Source organism: Chlamydotis macqueenii, chromosome 1, assembly GCF_036417535.1.
Source record: "Chlamydotis macqueenii isolate bChlMac1 chromosome 1, bChlMac1.mat, whole genome shotgun sequence".
Classification (NCBI taxonomy): Eukaryota; Metazoa; Chordata; class Aves; order Otidiformes; family Otididae; genus Chlamydotis; species Chlamydotis macqueenii.
In genome coordinates, this window is record NC_141556.1 from 199,657,086 (window position 1) to 199,677,261 (window position 20,176).

Genomic DNA, 20,176 nt, shown 5'->3' on the forward strand with positions numbered 1-20,176 from the left:
GCTTGAGAATGAAAAATCCCTGGTGAAAATTTAGAGCCGAGTGTGAGAAATGTTTGCAATAAATGGAGTAATTTGACTGTCACATTTATGAAAGGATACCAGAATATGTGGGTGCATAGTCACAAAGACTACTTTAGCATTTATTCAGACATACTGGATTTTCAAAGTTTGTAGAAACAGGAATAGAGCAAAGCACTGTCAAAAGTTTCCTGTAACCTCTAATGGGATGGGCTGGTGTTATTAGCATATTAGGGAAGACATTTTATCGTCAAGAAGTAGTCTCTCTGGTATGGTGGATGAAATGTTACAAACGAAGGCTGGAAAAAAATTCTCTCTGAGATGACCACCACCAATAATAATGCATGGTTAGTAATAATGAAGAAAGATAGAGTTTTTGAAGTTGAATGCATTCATGCTTCTTTTCTGATAGAAGCTTTTAGATAGAACACCTTACAGCTTTATGATACTGGGAACAGTACTTACAGGTGTATTGGTGCACATCCAGTTCTGTTTGCTAAATTGCAGGCACAATGTTAAAATCACTCCAAGAGGGAGAGAAAATGTATTTTAATGCATTGTAAGAGATACAATTCGTCCTCAAATTTGATATACATTTACTAGCTTTTGAGTGTTGATCATAGAAAATGACGTTTTAGAGTACAGACCAGTCAGTCAGGAATAAAAATCAGAGATGTCTGAGGGGAAAATTTCTCCATTGATGGCAAATTCTGTCACTGTTAGCTCTCTCTCACTTCTTCTAAATACTCTCTGCAGGAGGAAGAACTAGTCTTTGAAAATATTCCCTACTATGCTTTGCATTTAAGTCCTCTGAGTGAGGTTAGTGAAGTTTACCATAAAAAAAAGCAGGATGTGAGGCTATCCCAGGGTTTTTTGTGGTTGCTGTTGTTGCTGGGTTTTTTTTTTTCACTTAAAGGATATGGAAAGCCTGCAGAAAAGTACTAATGGACTTTGAAATATGCATTTCCTTTTGCAGGTGCAAGGGACCAGAAAATAAGTCTATCCTGTCCTCTGAACTGTGTGTTACAAAGACTACCTGCTTCTATATATAATTGTGTCTTTGATGATAGAAAACTTAACAAATGGTTGCATTTGTTCTTATGAAACTATGGGTTCCATTTTGTTTTGCAAGCAACATTTTTCTTGTTAGATTATCTTCAGCCTTTTCAGTTTCCTTTTGCCTCTAGCTTGGACAGAAAGGTGCTGACAAAGAGTGAATAGTCCATTGGTAGTAACAGTCCCAAGATGGAAGCTCTCAATACAGGCATTGGACAAGTGAATTCCAGTCTTTCATTCATTTGAGCAACTCAATGTGACTGAATGGCAGTACCTCACCTATGAAGGGAAACAGCACCTTTACACAGAGAGGGTTTTCCAGCACCCATCCTGAAGCTGAAATGCATGAGACTGAGCAGGCAGAGGAAGGAAGACATAGTAGAACGAGGAAGACAAAGGGTCAGATTTTCCTGCAAGTAGTTCCTTTTATAGATATTTGTATTTGTCTTACACTTCCCCCTTGTAACATATTTACCTTTGTGATAGGGTGAATGATAAATCTGAAGCTTTTAGATTTTGATGGCACATGGAGGAACAGCTTTCAAGGAGGGCTGGGTAAGCTGACAATTGTTTTAGCAAAATTTATTGTGGCATTCCTAAGATGGAGGAAGCATTAGCCATAGAGTATAAACCTGAAAGTTTTCATGGATGTCCAGAGTGAACAGCACTGTGTAGCTATGCTAGTCTCAGTGGGCAAAGAAATGTAGGCCTGCAAACTTATTTTGCTAGAGCAGAGTGCTGAATGCCCAGCAGAAGTGACTGCATCTACCATGGAGTAGCAGTAGTGTAAAACTTACATGAGGGACGTGGAAACAGGCAGGTAAACATAGATGTCTAGATGTTTACCTCTCTAAAAACATTAGTAGTTTTTTATTCTGTGACAGCAAATAGATTGGAAATTTGTGCCTTTTGGTGCTGAAACTGAAGCATCACTGAATTTTGAATAGCTTTTTCGTGTCCAAACTAGCATGCTCTCATTTATACATATAGTCAATATCCCGAATAGAATAGAAGGACAAGAAAAGCAAGGGTTTGAGAAGCAGAATTTGACAGAAAATATGCATGAAAGAAACCATAAATCATATGCACAGTATAAAAATTTCAAATTCATTGATTTTTTTCAGGAGTATGACTTTGATAGGATAGTAAATATTCTTGCAAGAATAAAACATTCTTCATCGAATTTTATAGGACACCTCTCTCACAACCTTAAGATTTCCTACCTATTTGGGGTTTTGGATTGTTACTGGGAAGGGTTTTAGACCCAGCACATTAAGCAGGTACATTTTTGCTTTCTTTTGATACACAGAAGACATGCAAAATTTTCTGTTACTAGGTATGTTACTATTATGCTGAGCTAAAAAAGAAGTCTTTGTGCCTTGATTGACCTTGACAGTCCTCTATGAAAGTAAGTGTCCATAAAGGTTTTAAATATACTGTATTTCTGGGTTGTTTGGGTTTTTTTAAAAACAATTATTTAGGAATATGGGCCAGTAAGATAAAAAATCTAGATAATATGAAAATGCAGTGGAAGTTTAACATATAATTTTAAAACTCTTGTTGTCCTTTGAAGCCCATATCAGCACTACTGGTTAGTCAAGCAATAATATCAGAGTACTTTATTTTTAAAGGACTAAATTTTTAAAGTAACCGTTTATTTGTTTCTCTTAAGTATTTGACTCCTCAAATTACAGCTGACTTTTGGAGTGCTGAATTCACTCAGTTCCCATTAAATGTTCGAGTATTGTTTGGGCAGTTCCTCTTGCTCTAACCCTCACACAGGTCTGCATCTATACAGCACTGCTGGCCTATGGCAAGTAGATTTTTTAGCCTCTTCCCAGGAGCGCAGCTGCAAACCTACGGTCAGGCTGGGCTCTGTCGCTGGCCGTGGTACTGAAGTGTTGACGAGTTCAAATACGCAGACTCCTCTGTGTTTAAAAGTATGTATTGCTATGGCAGACAAGATTTGGGGAGTATTTGGGGAACTTTAAATTTGATTTAACTTCCTTCAGTATCTACTTTGTTGCTGCCTCTTTATATTTGTTGCTCTATAGTCCTCATTCACTCAAACAGTTGTCTTCTCCATTAAACAATTTTGAGGTAAAAGGAACATTCTCTGCACGCTCACCTGAAGTAAATATATATATATATTTTTATGTAATAAAAGTAGTGGTAAGGTGAGACTACTAATTTGCGCTCTGCTAAAAGGTTTTTGCTTGCTCCCATATAACTTTTCATGTTACTTTCCGTTATATCCTTCACTAATCATCATAAGGGATGCTTACATTTGGACAGAAGAGTATTCTCAGGCAAGAATTACCTTTCAAGCTGCTAAACCAAGACTTCCTCTCAAAAATCTGTAAAGATCAGGTGTCCAGCATTCAGTGATGAAAAGAAATTTTAAGTAAAATGATAGGGGCCTATTTTTTTTTGGCACTTTCCCTGATAGTGCTATGATTACCTCCTGTGCCTACAGTATAGGCACGACTATGACTGACTAAATGAAGAAAGTAGAGATTTTGATTTTTTTCAAGAATGGGAGAAAAAGGAATTTTTGGCTACTGGAACATGCTAGATATTGAAGGAAAGTGTATGCCATCAGAAAAAGGACTCCGAACGCTTCAGGAAATTGTCCCTTTATTTAGTCCAGATAATGGTAGCTGTCACATTTTGGACTACTCAATGTGAAAGATCACAGAGCAAATACTTATTCCATTCTCTAAACAATTTTTATTTGTTAATTATATGTGCCTCAGACATTAATACCTAAAGGAAGAAAGCAATGTTTTTCATGCTGCTAACTTCATAGTAAAAATGACTGGTTTGCACCAGGTGGTACTGGTTTATCTCATTCCTAATAAGAAAAGTACGTATTCGCAAGTCAGATAACTATTTACTAGAAGCCTAGAAAAAGTAACAGCAAGTTATAAAATCTCACATCCATTTCTGGTGCTGAGAACCCTGAGATGATACATTATTGGATGGACCTCTGATCAGGGCACGGCATGCTCCACAGGTCCCATCTGTGGTGAGGTTTGCCATACTTAAGTTTGCTAGTGTCCTTGTAGAGTCTTGCTCACAGTACAGCTTCAGCAATCACTGAGAGCAATCAAAACTGGAATGCTGACTTAACTTTAGAGACTCACTTGGACAGTATGCTGTAATACTCATATCGTTAATAAAGCTACAGTTCTTGAAGAGGTGCATCTAATATTTCAAGTGGGCAAGACAATTATGTATGTATACTTTTGATAAAGTACACATTGATTACATGTACATTGAGTAATTTTACATTGACTGTGTATTCATTGGTTAATTATACCATTGATAAGCTATGCCTTAGTGTTCTGATTTTGTTTAGTAAGGGGGAGCCTAAGGTGGTAGCTTCTGTAGGAAACTGCTAGAAGTCGCTCCCCTTTGTTCAGTGGACTCGGCCGGGCCTAGGGCGGACCCGCTGCTGGCCAAGGCCAAGCCAATTGGTAGCAGAATGTCCCGTGATAACGCCTCTGCGATAACGTATTTAAGTAGGGGAAAACAGGAAAAAAAGGAGGAGAAGATGTGAAGCAGCTGAGCGGGGGGCAGAGAGGGGGAGGCGCAGGCCTCATGGGCCTTGCAGGCCTCACCCTCTGGCCTCCTGCCGGGCAGCCGACTGGGCCCAACTCAGCCCGGCCTGGCTGCAAGAAGTGGAGAGGAGATGAGAAGTGAATAAGATGTAAAAAGGATCCTGAGAGACGTCTGCCAGCCTGTTGTGAGGAACGGCTGCAGACGCCAAGGTCAGTTCAGAAGGAGGGGGAGGAGTAATATGGCTCCTGGCCAAGATTCCTCTGCAACTCGTGATGAAGACCATGGTGGAGCAGGTTGTCTCCCTGCAGCCCATGGAGGTCCACAGAGGGGCAGAGATCCACCTGCAGCCCGTGGAGGACCCCACGCCAGAGCAGGTGGAGGCCTGAAGGAGGCTGTGGCCCGTGGAGGGCCCGCTGGGACAGCTGTTCTAGAGGGACTGCACCCCGTGGAAGAGATGACCCATGCCGGAGCAGTTTCACGAAGGACTGTGGCCCGTGGGAGGGACCCCACACTGGAGCAGAGGATGAATGCGAGGAGTTCTTCCCCTGACGATGATACAGCAGCGTAAAACAACGCGTGATGAACTGACCGCGACCCCCATTCCCTTTTCCCCGCCCCGTGCCACTCGGGAGGGGAAGGTAGTAGAGATAATGTTAAGCCCGGGAAAAGGGAGGGGTGGGGGGAGGTTATCTTGTTCCCTGTCTCATTCTCCTGCTAATTTTAGAAATAAATGAATAGTTTTCCCCAAGTCGAGTCTGTTTTGCCCGTGACGGTAACTTTAAGGATTTCTCCCCGTCCTTATACCAAACCTTGAGCCGTTTTTCTTATATCATCTCCCCCTATTCTCTCGGAGGGTGGGGGGAGTGAGAGAGAGACTGCGTAGTCTGGTCCCGATCGGGGCTGAACTACGACACTTAGTTAAGCAGCAATCATACAGTATCCGTGATACAGAGGCATACACCTGAGTCAGTCATTATAGAATTGTAGAATCATAGAATGGTTTGGGTTGGAAGTGACCTTAAAGATCATCGAGTTCCAGCTCCCTTGCCCTCATCAGGGACACCTTCCACTAGACCTGGTTACTCAAAGCCCTACCCAACTTGACCTTGAACACTTTCAGGAATGGTGCATTCACAGCTTCTCTGGGCGACCTGTTCCAGTGCCTCACCACCCTCATAGTGGAGAATTTCTCCCTTAAATCTAATCTAAATTTCCCTTCTTCCAGTTTAAAGCCCTTACCCCTTGTCCTATCACTACATGCCCTTGTCAAAAGTCCCTCTCTATCTTTCTTGTAGGCTTACGTGGATTACTAACTCCTCGTGCAGTAGTCTTCCAGGCTACTATTGCAGTGTCAAATTTCATATGCTATCACATGCAGAAATTACAGTGTTCAAATCTTGAGGGTAAGCCAAGCCCAGACAAATGAAACCTCACTGTACCAACACAGGTCACTGAAAGGTATATGCTTCTTCTCACACCCCAGATAAAATATCATGTTATAATATCGAGTTCAACTGCTTTCTAGAAGGAATTGTCAAATGAGCCCAGAAATGGAAAACTTTAGCTCAAAGAAACTAAGCAACTACAAAGTGATAAAACAGTCCGAGGCAAATCCTGATGTTGTCTTCCCAACAATTTCTTGTTTACTTAGTTCATCACGAAAGTGCTTGTCTGCCATGTACAACATCACGTAAGTGAAGGTACTGATATCTGTGCTCCAGGCTAAATAAACAGAAACATAGAGCGGAATGTCACCAGCAAAACAGATAGAATTCAGCTCTCTTTCAACATAGAATCAAATCTCAGGACAGTGCAGATGGAGGAATAATTGAAAAATAAAAATAACACATTCTGGGGCAGAACTGACAGGAAATACTTTTTTTTTTTTTCTCTACAGAAATAAAAAATACCCAGCAAAACAAACCCAACCTAAAAATAGCACATTTCAGAAATATCCCAGTGCAGCACAGGGACAAAACCAAGATCTCTTATAAGTAATAATAATATCAACATAGACTAGACATGCTAGAAGAATTTGGAGGGCTTATTTGCCTTTTGTGTCTGAAATCCAAAGAGATCCTCTGATTCTTTTACCTTCTTAGTCAAAAACTTTCTTTGTGACACTATTGACCACTTTGGGGTGATACTCTCAGACTCTTAAGCTGCACAACTCTTCACTGCAACAGAAGTTTGTTCATTTACTGCACGTTTGTGATTTGAACCAATCCTGCTGCTAACTCTGTTCCCAAAGAGGGAAATTTAAATAAAAGTGGCATTTGTATAAATTATTTTAAAAGCAGAAACAGAACAAATGCTGCCTTTAAGTAACTGATATTGTTCCTTTGAAAGTGAAAGTTCAGTCTTTCAGCCAGCATGAAAAACAATATTTCAAGGGAATATGACAGCCACTACAGACAAAAATTTTAACTATATATATTCTATGGCTTGGCCTCGTGTAGGAGCAGAAAGCAACACACAAAGTTAATCACAGAAATATTTTCTTTATGACATGTCTCATGAATGGATTTTTGACTGCATAGAAAGCAACCTTGAATAAGAGAAACACCTCATTATGTGGAAGTTTTATTTTTACGTATTTTCATGAATGAAGGTGCTGTTTTGCTTGTCTATACCTAGATGTCTCTAAGTTTTATTATTACTCCAACTGTTCATAAGCTGAAAGTGGTAGAATCTGAGACAAATAAAAAGCATGCAAAAAAAAAAAAAAAAGAAAAAGAAGAAAAAGCCCACATAGTATTTTCTTAATTCTCTTTTTTTCTAATGCCGGAAATAATTTTGTCACTCAATCCGAAGGAATCAAGATTAGGAACAGTTTAAGAGTTCTTGAAAATCTCAGGTTATGAACACTCTAATTGATTCCTACCCAGATCAATAAATACCTGGTTTTTTGGGGGAATATACAGTGGAGCAGGAAATAAGCAAACAAAAAAGCCTCATATCCACTGAAATCTGTAACATTCCTCAGAGATGGAATTTAAGAGAGAAAAAAAATTATCTACACAAAGAGTTAAATTTTATTAGAGCGCATAGATATCTTCTGCTTACTACAGTTTAAATCTTTGGGAAAATGCAGTGACCAGATATGCTGCTTTGCTAGGGAAACATTTTTGCCCTTATAGCAGACTTCCCTTCTTTTTAGCAGCCAGTTTTTCTGGATATTGTATTTTGCTTTATTTTTCCTTTTCTTTTTTATTATCTATATTGGAATAAAATAAAGCTATATATCCTGTATGTATTTGCACACAGAGCTCTATGGACTCTTCCAGCAGTCTCTTTGATGTCATATTTGCATACTATTGACACTGATTACTCTAACTGTTTGATCCCGGCACATCCCTTTCAGGTTTAGCAAATTGGGGTTTTATTCTCCATAAACAATAATTCAATTCAGTTCAGTTAACTTGTAACACTGAGGGCTTGGTGTATTCTGTATTCACTTAAAATACTTCTGTATATTATGTTGGATGTATTCTTAGGGATTATTTAATGCAGTGCGTCATATTAGCTTTCAGATTAATGTCGTTGTGATAAGGCAAGTCATACACAGAGGTGATTGGGATGGATCCTTGAAGATCAACCTAATAGTAGATCAAGAGTTCATGTCTAACATATCACAAAATGTGATGTGATGGCTATGGTTCAAAAACAAGTTATCAGTAACTGATTCCTTCTAGAATAAAACAAAAACCAGAGCTGTACAGAGGCATAGAGGAGCTGTGAGGAACATTGGAAACCAAATACTATTTGTAGCCTATTAAATCAAATATAGATTATGTTAAGTAAATTTACTCAAAACAGAGATTTTTCACAACTTTTCACATCAAGAACAACTCATCCGTCCTCCCTGGAAGGATTAATTTCATTTTCAATAGGAGCCACTGAAAACTGTAGTTATACCTAAGGACTTTCCCCAGAAAAGTGAAGTGATGGTAACAACTGTTACAGCCAGTTTCATACTTTGGGAAAATGGGTCCTGTGGCATCTGATAGGGGATACAGCCGAGAAATTTTCAGTGACACTTGTTCCATGAAGATAACAATAGCACAGCACTTCCTAGTCTAATTATATTTATGAGATGTATATATATATAAATCCAGTATGTATTTATAGAGCTTTCACGATAGTATTCCACCCTCCCTCTTGATGTTGTATCATTAATGAATGCAGTCTTCTCTGCAGCAAAATTTCCCAGGAAAAAAAAAAAAGAAATCTAGGTTTTAAATTGTAAACTAAACAAAGAAAGTCAACTTCCCCACCTGCTGTGGCTGGCTGAATACAGAGAGAAAAGCAATGTTAATTCAAATCAAAATAATCCAGTGAGGATTCATTTACAGCTATTCTCGTGTTCTACTTGCTTTATTTAAGACAGTAAAAACATCTGTCTGAAGCAACTTTTCTTTCCAAGGGGTACCTTTGTAAGCACGTTTTTATGGGGAACACACCTGACACTCAATAGACAAATATGTACTGTGATATCCCATGGGTCTTAGCTTCCATCATGGCTTCTGAAATACTTGAGATGGATGTCAAATCTGTGCATTAGTAAATCCTCACTAGTGTATGTTAGATGTACTAATTAATCTTTTTTTAAATGCCAGAAGTTTCTGCTTGCTAACATGAAACTAGGACTATCCACATAGAGAGGCTGATTTTCCACAATTTTTTATCCATTTCCAAATAACTGCATTACTTCACATTTCCGTGTGAGGCAATAGCTCACAGATGCTGATTTATAAACACTGTGACATTCAGAATGAGAGGTAAGAATACCGTTACTGACACAAATGACAATATTTCTGATTTCTGTGAGGCCCAGTGCAATTATTTTCAGGATCAACAGCCCCATTAGCACCAGAGACAAAGTGCAGCTGGGCATTATGATTGTTTTTAACTCTCTGACTTATCCATAAGTGTGATAAAGCATGAGATATCTTTGACCTTTCACATGATCTTCCAAAGCATTCTTCCTGTTTCTTAGAAGTGAAATACTTCTTACTTACACTTAAAATACGTAACTTTATTATATGTATATCTTCCAAATTTTAGCTTTGACCCTGAAAGTACAGAATTATGCAAGTGTGTGTCTTCACAGAAATAATGCATATTAACATCACAGTTTTACCCAGAAGGTTTTGTTCCTGCTTTTTAAAAAATCATAAAAAAAGCTTTGCTTATTGTCTGTGAAGATGAGATTTCACCTCATATCCAAGTTGTTAACGACAACAAAAGTTTTTTCTAAAATTTTTCAGAAGTACCTTTTTAGTGAAATATCCAGATGTGTATGTCCTTTTCCTCCACCTTCCAGAAAGGGTGGTTGAGGATGGACTACCACTACCTCACACTGTAGCTTAACATTCTTTCTGAATGTGGACACAGACTCCATTGTCATGTGCAGTTCTACTGATAATTTACAAACATTTCAATTTTTGCATTTTAACTATTAAATCAATTTTTCTGGTGTCATATCTTAAGATCCTTCATACGTAGATACCATAGTAGTACCCAAACACCTCGGCTCTTTAAAGTGAAGATCTTTGTTTCACAATGATACAGTGATAAACTGAAGAACTATACCCATTCTGGCCAAAGGGGAATAAGAAATACAAAAAGTTACCCAAGATAATATCAAAAAACGTGTTGCCAAGCAAGAGCAAGAACCTTGTTCTCACTAATCTGTTTTTATCATCATGACTGGAGGACTGTCGCTGAAGCTGGAGGTGAACTTTGTCCCAGGGACTGTCTAAATGGGCTCTCTTACAAGATAACTTTACCACCAGAGTGCTGTTAAACTGCAATAAAAACTGTTTTCAAGCAGTTCCACATTTCTTTGGTATCTGTGTATACATTATCCCAAGCTGATCATATCACAGTCCATTCAAGACATTGTGCTTTTCAATGATGGGAGATCATCTCCAGTGTTTCCTCAGACACTAATAAAAGGAAGAGAGGAACCAAGCTGGGTCTAGATGCACTGCTGGTCCCCTTACTTCAGACTGTATCAGGCTGATGTTGTTCTGAGGCAGCAAAAGCAGAAACTGAAAAGATGGACCTCTGTCACTGCTGTGTCCTCCAGTGAGTTTACCTTGTGATATTGCCAATGGCTTTGCATAGCACCTGGATGAGAGTGATACCGCGGGGAATTCAAGATGGAGAAGTGGGATAGTGAAAGGAGAAAGTCAGAAACAAGGAAATGAGAAAGATTAATTGACACTCTCTAACACTTTGTTTTCTTCTTTTTAAAGTTAAAGTGGTAGCAGGTGCAGCAATCTTTCTGAAAATACCTTACTTTCCGTTATCCCAGTGCACATTTGGCATATGATGTCTGTGATTTCCTAGAAATCTATCTGTGAATATTAATAAAGAATTAAGCATTTTGCTGAAAAAAACCCCAAGTGTTCATAACACGTAAAGGACTGGTTTACACCTTGATCTGACTTATCTAAGATTCATAAAATCATAAGTGACATCCAAAACCCAATTGTTTGTACAGCAAAGGCACTAAATGCAGTGAAATATTTCCTTATTCAGTAGCTCTTTCTATACACACATATATATTCCATAGTTGTTTTTTTCCATGTCCTACCTACAGATACACTTAAAACATACATCAACTTTAAGATCAGTAGAGTAACAGATAAAGAGAAAAAGAAAGGCACCATTCAACCTGTTGACTGAGAATGATAAAATGTTTTTTTAAAAAAAAGCTCTTTCTGGTCTGTTTGGGTTTTCCAAACTTAAAGGGCTAAAGGCCTCTGAATGTAAGCTGGGAAAATGCAAAAATGTAGCCTCATGCCAGAAGAAGAAAAGGGGAGACTGTGAATGTTACAGGCAAGAAAGAAATAAATTTTAGCAAGGAGTAGGTCACTCTTCTTACCTAGAGAAATGGATATTAATTTTCTGTGGCTTACACTTCCTTCCCTCTCTGCAGAGTATTTATCTCTCCAGGTTACCGCTATATTATAGTAAATTCTTAAGGTTTGCTTTTCTGTTAGGTCACACAGCGCCACATAGCTTTATGACATGTCCAAATAATTCCACATCTCACTTAAAAAAAAAAAAAGTAGCAGCTATTTTTATACATAAGAAAACTTGAGCCTTTCTTATCTTTTTTAATTTATTTCTAAAATATGGGTTTGCTGGGGTCTGAGTGGTGGAAGGTGTAAATTTTTAAACAGTGCCACTCTCAGCAGTTATGCATGCTTCTGTAAATACAGCTTGTGTCAGAGGACTGCAATATTTGAACAGTATTCTCCATTTGAACAGTGAAAGAGACTTTTCTATTAATTTGTTGTGCTTAGGAGTGTTCAGTACCTGTTCACACCTTCCGTAAGAAGCCAAAGAGCAAGCCTAGCATCAACGATCTATCACACTGTGGATGATTCCTGGACTTTACTCCGAAATGAAAAAATTGTATCTAGGCAGTGTACCCCTTTGGCTTCTCCTCACTGTTCCTCTCCTCTGCCTAGTCTATGAAGGAGAAGAAAGAATTAAGAAGTATAAGAAGCTGAGCAAGACTGAATGAATTGAAATTGATTGTCTGGATTCTAGTAGAGGATGGAAACCAACAAATATTTTTCATACTTCGGTGCTTTAGGGATTCAAAGTCCTGTTGAATGCATTCCTGAGCTGATCTTCCTGCTACTTTAGGTAGGGTTTGAGGCACAACTTGGTCAAAACAACTCATATATGAAAACCACCTTGAAAATATTGTATGGGTTACACTTTTCAGTGAGTACAGAAGTATACAATGCTAGCATTCTCCACATCTTAGAGAGGGCATGAGTTCAATTTATGGGCAATACCTCTGATGTAAACTCTGAGTGCTCAATTTATCCCTGGCACTCTGAGTCAGCAGCAAGAGGTGGAAAATGCATGTAGATAGAAAACATCTTTTGGCCGCAAATTTAAGGAAGCCCTGTTTATTCCGCCATGTGCTGTTGCAGTTGTACCTCAGACTTTATAGCAGAACATACATGCTAAAAGCTGTAATAATGTTCTGCAGAAGAAAAAACAAATAGAGAGGAAAAGAATGAAGGTAGAAGAAGTAGGGCTGGGATGTGATAAGAACAGCGAAGGGCTACAGTAAATCTAATAAGTCTCAATATTAAGTGAATGGCTGGTCACAATTTTTAATTGCAATGGTGGTGCTGTCTACATACTGTGGGAAATAAAATAAGGCAGTAGAAATGGAAATAATTGTAACTGAGATTGGCACTGAATTCAGCAAGATAAATAAAGTTGTCTTGGAGATGGATAATTCTGAAAAAAGTGACACTTTAAGTCATGAATCTGGCGGTACGGATTTGGGAGATCAGTACAACTAGAAAGAAAAAGGTAGAGGTAGAGTTGGAGGTGGCAGGAGAAAAATATTGTACTATAGTAGGTGAATGTCTGTTAGGATTGTGGAATACATGACTTGGACGGAATCGGTCAACAGAAAGCTTTGAAAAAAAATGAGAAAAACATGAAATGGGATAATAAGGAACATGTTTACAAAAAGTAGATTAAGCTAGACTGAAATGAAGTCTTTCTTCCATAAGATAATTGAGTTTTGGAACAGAGATCTTTTAGAAGAGATCTAATCGATCTGGATCGTTACTTAACTCACTTTTTAATAAAGCACACAGTAATTCCACGTGGAGACTTGCTAGGAGAAACTAAGATAAACATAAAAAGCTTGAAGTGAGTACAGCTAACAGGAAGAAAAGAAATAGATAATGCTGAACCAGGAAGTCTTAAGCTAAGTGTTAAGAGAGAAAGCATTAAAGAGTCATTGTCAAGATGCAGGTCATTTGATGTTGTTATTAATAAACTTCACTCAAAAATTAGAAATGTTCAAATGAAATGTGTTGATTTTTTTTTGGAAGTGGAAGATACTGTTTACATGGACTAGTAAAAGGATGTCACTCAGAGACAGTTAGTTGGCATTAGGATTAATACAATGTAATTAGAATAGCATATAAAATAATAAAGTACAAAGGACTTTAATTATTAGGGACTAATAAATGAAATCAAACAAGTCCCTTGTAATAAACTTAGAGCTTATCATTGGGGTGCCAATGGGAAGGAAGTGTATCTGAATGCATTAATCAATCACATGATAATTTGTGTGCTACCATTGTAATGTGACAGTGAAAAAAAGCTAGTAAAAGACTGGGATGTGTCAAGGGACATATTTCCAGTGGAGGGAGGAAGAATATTAATGCCACTGTAGCAGACTTGGATGAGACTTCATCTGGAATATTGTGTTCAATTCCTCATTCATAGTCAGGAGAGATGAATTTGAAAAAGTGCAAAAGACAGGCTCTTATGATTCTCAGGGGAAGGAAGACTGTTTCATGAAAGGACTCTGAAAGAGCTTAGAATTTTAGCAGAACAAAAGCAGAGAAGGGATAAGATTGCTGTCTTTAAATACATCAGGATGGTAAAGCCATAGACAGGAAGAAACTGTTTAAGCTAAAGAATAGTGTTGGCTCAGGAACAAGTGGGAACAAACTGTCCAGGAATAAATTTAGTCTCTAAAGGAAATGAGGGTAAAATACTCTGGTTTTCATGAAAACTATTTTAGGAAATTGATTGTATTATATTTTATTACATTATAGCTTATTATATTATATGATTGCCTACTATAAGGATGTAACAGGAATTCTGTTCCAGTTCTCTGTTCATCTGTTTTTTTCTATGAATGTGTAAATGCATGCATGTATAAATATTTAATTTGCAGTAAAACTGTAGCTCACTTGAGATTGTTTAAACACAGATGCAAAAGGCAGACCAACTGTATGTATTTACACAATAGAGTCCAGGATTTTGATGAATAAATATACCTACCTTGCTGAAACAAGGTAAATTGTGCTTTAGGAAAAATATGTCTATGCATCATACTTATATATTTAGACAAAGTTGCAGGTGGAGCTCTTCACATTCTGTACCCGTACTCAAACCAATTTTGTTGGCTTAGTCAAAGCACATAAAAAGAGATTACAACTGACAAAAAGTGAGGTTAGAAATACACCTTTGTAGTTTATAATTTGGTTCTTTTTTGTTCTATGAAGTAAATAAAAAACCTCTTTGTCTCTGACCTGTTGGTTTGGGTTTTTTTCCTCTTTTTCTCCATAGGAGAAACTTTTTCTGAGAAAATGGATTCAAGTGGGAAGATAGTAAAGAAGTCTGTTATTTCAGTCTCAAAATACAACCTACATAGAAGATAGCATGGGAGAGCACATGCTTGGTTTTTGGGAGAAATGGCTGAAAAGATTGTGTCATGGTATTGAGTGCTCTCCAAAGAATATCCAGAGTATGACATTGAAATAGAAAGAGTGTGAGTTATAGGGACCTTAATGACAAAAGGGAAAGCCTCGTAGATGGAGCAGAAAACTAACTGATAGAAAGAAAACATGGACAGAGCTTCAGAGGCTCAGAACCTGGTCTTGCTCATGCTGTTTGGAAGGAACTGAGGAGGGGATGAAGTGTTGGGGGAAGTTTTTCATGTTTCCAGTGAAAAAGCTGTGAAGTTGACAGGACTATATGTTCAGAGTTGGATCAGTTCTTGGTATTCTGTGATATCACAGGGATTGATTTTTGAGAAAATATTCCAGGAAGGTTGATTGAGTTTACCATTCCTCCTAAGATAATTTTTTTTTTTTGTGATGCTGTAGCTGCTTACACACTGTACTGTTCCTTGGACATGTGTGTTACAGAGAAAGAGCATCCTCAGGAGAGTTCAGCATCAAACAGTTGCGTAGTCTACCACCTGGTGAGCTGACCTGCTTTTTCTGAGTGCTGTTGCTCAGAAAAACAGCAGAATTGCAGATCAGTGTTCGTGTTCTTCTTCCTCTGCCCTTGAATTACCTTCTGGTCTGCTATTTATTCACGTCTCCTTTCCTCACTGTTTTGCTATAGTCAAACATTGTATCAATTTGTCTTTTCGAAATGATTGTACCTCAATTTACAATAAATTTTTAACAAGAACATTTTACTTCTCTTTACCACTAGTTTTCAATATCATTAGCTTTTACCAGTTCTAATGTAATACTTAATTCCCCTTTTCTGTAAAATGCAGCTGAAATTTACCAGTTTTTGAGATAGTGTCATTTTTCTGGGTATTTTGTTGCAACATTGTTTATCATTGCTCTCAGGCTGCCAGAATTACTATCAGTAATGGATAGAAAAGATACAATTACTGTTTGCAGGAAAAGAGTGCTGGGACAGACCATGGTATTTTATTCTTTCCAAGTGAAATTCAGGCCTATTAACCATTTGCTGAAAAAGTTCTTGCACAGATATAAATAGAGACACTTTCTGTATACATTCGTTGACAACCAGGAGTGAACATCTCAGAGTTCCCCAAGCAATCCTTAGTTTTATCTTTCCTGTTCAATGGATTTTAAAATGCATGTCAGTGAGAAGAAGGTATGGGAAGGGCCAGCCCCTTCAGTATAAATTCACCCAGGATTTTCATGATGTGCCATGGTTCATGCTAAAATCATCATTTTGTCATAATGATTTTATTGAGGGTCTAGAATGGCATTCTAGCATATGACTCAGGTCTTATTTTGCAAGTTTGATTAAGAAATGTGTGCTAAAAAACCACTTTGTATGTAGCTGTATGTTTTTTTTTCTGGTTTGCTTTTAACATGTCTAATAGAGTTCAACACTATTAGTCTTGTATTCCTTTCTTCCTAAGAAATCTTATCTGTGCAAAATGAAAATAATCCTCAAACTACAACTTGAATTTGAACCAATGTGGTAGTTTTCTTTTACGAGTCTGCCAATAACTTATATTAGCAGTAGGAAAGTTGTGACCTTCAACGAGATGGCAATTCAGAAATTTCTACAAAGTCCCCTTTCAGTACTGAAATGACCAAATATTTCCCTGCAGCTGATCTACAAAGCTGACCTATTATTATGGGGTGTACTGTAGGGACCAAGTGCAAACTGGCAGATACCACTTCTCAAATGATTTTGAATCTTAAATAAGGTAGTTTATTTTTTGAATTGCAAGTCTTTCTCTGTTATCTTTTCCTCATGAGCAAAGAAATCTTTTAGGCATGGGTGACAGAGAGATCATGATTGTTCTCCGACATTGGTTTAATGTGAAACTCTGAATGGAGAGGTAATGACCTGTGTTATACAGGAAATCTGTCTAGGTGATCTACTCCTCTCTGTGGCAACTAATGTGCATGGAGGTAAGAAACTCTTCCCATTTCTCATTGCTTCTTTGAATTCTTCAGCGCAAGATGCTCAGTTCTTTCTCATCCAGTATTCCTTATTCAAGTTTTTTCTTAGCGTTATTTTGGTTTTAAATACAAAGATACGAGCAGAGCAGGGAAAATTTTCATGGCAGTAGCTGAATGCAACATGAAAATAACTCAAGAGACTGTACTGAAGCAATGTATTTATAGACTAGATATTTGTCTGTTTTCATAAAAGCTTTTATTTAGACTCTGCAATGTTCTAACTATTATAATATAGAAAAAGAGCAATGTTGAATCTGGGTAAGTTCTTACTTAACTATTTTAATCACAGATATTCTCCTTGATTTTGTCTTTTCTTAATTAATTCTTACCAAGAGTAGTTAATATGCATTTGTACAATACATTAGGGGCCCATTACCTTGACAAAATTAATCAGTTTTAAATTAACCTGAATCTGGAATTCCACATGGGAAAATTAATATACTGTTAATGTCTCTGAAAGTTGTAAAGCACTTGGAAATACAAAAAATCACATGAAAAATCATGTTGGTTCAGGAGGGTTTATTTTCCCTTCTGGTTTATGAGCTAGAGTTCCCACTGCTGTATTTGTTTTAAGACCTGTTCCTGGGCTTTGTCACAAAGCAGCCTGAAGAAGTTACAGGACAATGCTTGTTGGAAGACTCTCTGTGGCACCAATTTGTTAGAAAACCTGCTTCATGTACAGAAATGGAAAGCTGTATTCTCCTTCAAACAGCAAATCTGACCATTTCTTTGGTTCAGTGACTAGAGGAGACTAAATAAACTCCTATGTGCACAATTTTTACCATAGTGCTTTCATCAAACTAACTACAGCCCAAGGTGGGATTTATTTCAGCTACTTCTAGATTTCTGCATATTAGATGTTCAGAATGCATCTAAACTAGGCTGTCGTCCTGACTGGGGACTTCAACCACCCTGACATCTACTGGAAAAGTAGCATGGCGAGCTGTAAGAAATCCAGGAAACTCGTGGAATGCATTGAGGATAACTTCTTAAGCCAGCTAATAGACAGCCCTACCAGAAGGGGTGCAATACTGGATCTGATGGCCACCAATGCAAGTGAGCTCAATGTTGAGATCAAGATTGGAGGCAACCTGGGCTGCAGTGATCATGCACTGGTGGAGTTTGCAGTCCTGAAGGATATGGGACAGGCGAAGAGTAAAGTCAGGATCCCGAATGTCAGGAAAGCAAAATTCCAGATTTTCAAGGAGTTCATCAATAGAATCCCTAGGGAAACTGCCTTCAGGAACAAGGGAGCAGAACAGAGCTGGCACTATGTTATACAGGAAATATAGAACAGAGCTAGCACTCTTTAAGGACACTTTCCAGGGCTCTCAAATCCCGGATGTAAGAAATGAGGCAAGGAGGAGTATGAAGATAATCAGAGGGCTGGAGCACCTCTCCTGTGAGCACAGGCTAAGAGAGTTGAGGCTGTTCAGACTGGAAAAGAGAAGGGTTCAGGGAGACCTTAGAGAAGCCTTCCAGTACCGAAAGGGGGCCTACAGGAAAGACGGGGCAAAATCTTTAGCAGGGACTGTTTTGATAGGACAAGGGGTAATGGTATTAAACTGAAAGATACTAGATTTAGACCAGATATAAGGAAGAAAATTTTTACAATGACAGTGGTGGAACACTGGAACAGGTTGACCAGAGAAGTGGTATGGTTTCCCCATCCCTGAAAACATTCAAGACCAGGGTGACGGGGGTCTGAGTAACCTGATCTGGTTGAAGATGTCCCTGTTTATTGCAGATTGGTTGAGCTAGATGACTTTTAAAGGTCCCTTCCAACCCAAACTATTCTATGATTCCATGAACCTTTGCTCCTTTGTAATACTAGAGAGAAACAGGCACTTAAAGGACAGTTCATGTGACCTAATTTAGTTGTTTACTTTTGGATGAGGTGAATCAGAATATATATTTAATCAATCATACTGTTTCCTAAAGAGACTACATCTCCTTTAGGTAATCGTACATGCCCAAAGTTCATAAGAACATACTAAATTTCTGTCTCTGAATCTTTTATTCTGCTTTTATTGTGAATAAGGATGGCACTGACTGAATTCAGGAAATCATGAGAAGTAGTCACTGAATGGCTTAGTCACCACTGTCTTGAATGTACTGTATTTGGTCTGTTAACAGTTCTCCTGTTTGACTCCCTGGTGTCCAGAAATGTTTTCCTAGGATAGTGCTAGTGGCCACGTGTTGTCTCTTCAATGCTGGGGGCAGGCTGCATGTACCCGAGACGACAGCTGTACCCGGGGTAGGGAAAAGCATGTTACAACCCTCACAACTTACTGGGGAACACTTCTCTGTTCTTGATAGTTCTGAACTTTTATATAAAAGTTCCTGATCTTTTGTATAAAAAGCAGGCAAACTTGCTAAAGAGGTAAAAAATACACTGATGGCGAAATGAAACTTGTCATAAATAAATAAAATAATTTTGTAGTTTTTACACTACCCTATACATTGTGTTATTTTGACTGGGATCGTATCATTTGTCTTTTTCAAAAATTTTAAGTTAGGGGTTAAAATAATTACTGTGTCTCATCTAAGTTATGCTATCATTGTATTCCATCCACCCAAGGTGTTTGACATACACTCTCAGCACAGAAGCTACAAATGTGGTGTGTCAGCATCCTTTGAAAGGGCACAGGAGTGGGACTTCTGAACTGATGTAATAGAGGGGAAATGTTTCTGCCTCCCCTACCCCCTGCTCCATCTATGTACTCGCTCTCTGGGAGTATTTGGGTTGTGTTGCTCATGTTTTCCTATGTAAGAAAATTCAACTCACCGATCCAGCAGAAATTTCTGTCTTCTTTTCCATTTTCTGCTGGATTAGGTGATGAAATTTACTCACTAAGGGGCAGGATGAGCACCACAGCTGGCTCAGAGGAGGGGGCTTTCAGAGGCAGCGAGCTATTAGATTGGCTCAATCTGTCTTGTCTGACTGCACCCTGCATCAGACCAAGCACCACATGGTGAAACACACTTCTGCTCTGTGAGAAAGCTAAGTTAAACCTTTTCTATGGGATTTATTTACCTCAATCCATGTTTGCTCCTGTGATGCTGGCAAAGAGCTCTGCGTGATCTGCGGCTGAGCCTCTGACTTTTCTTTTTCCACAGTGCAATTGTGATGCTGCAGAGCAAGAAATAACTAGTGCAGATTTTAAACTCTGGCAATACTTACAATGCGGACTGGTTATTCTGCTGCTTTTAGCTCTTTATGCTTGTTACATTTGGGCCAGAATTTTGAAATGTCGCATAAATTTTGGTGTCCCAAG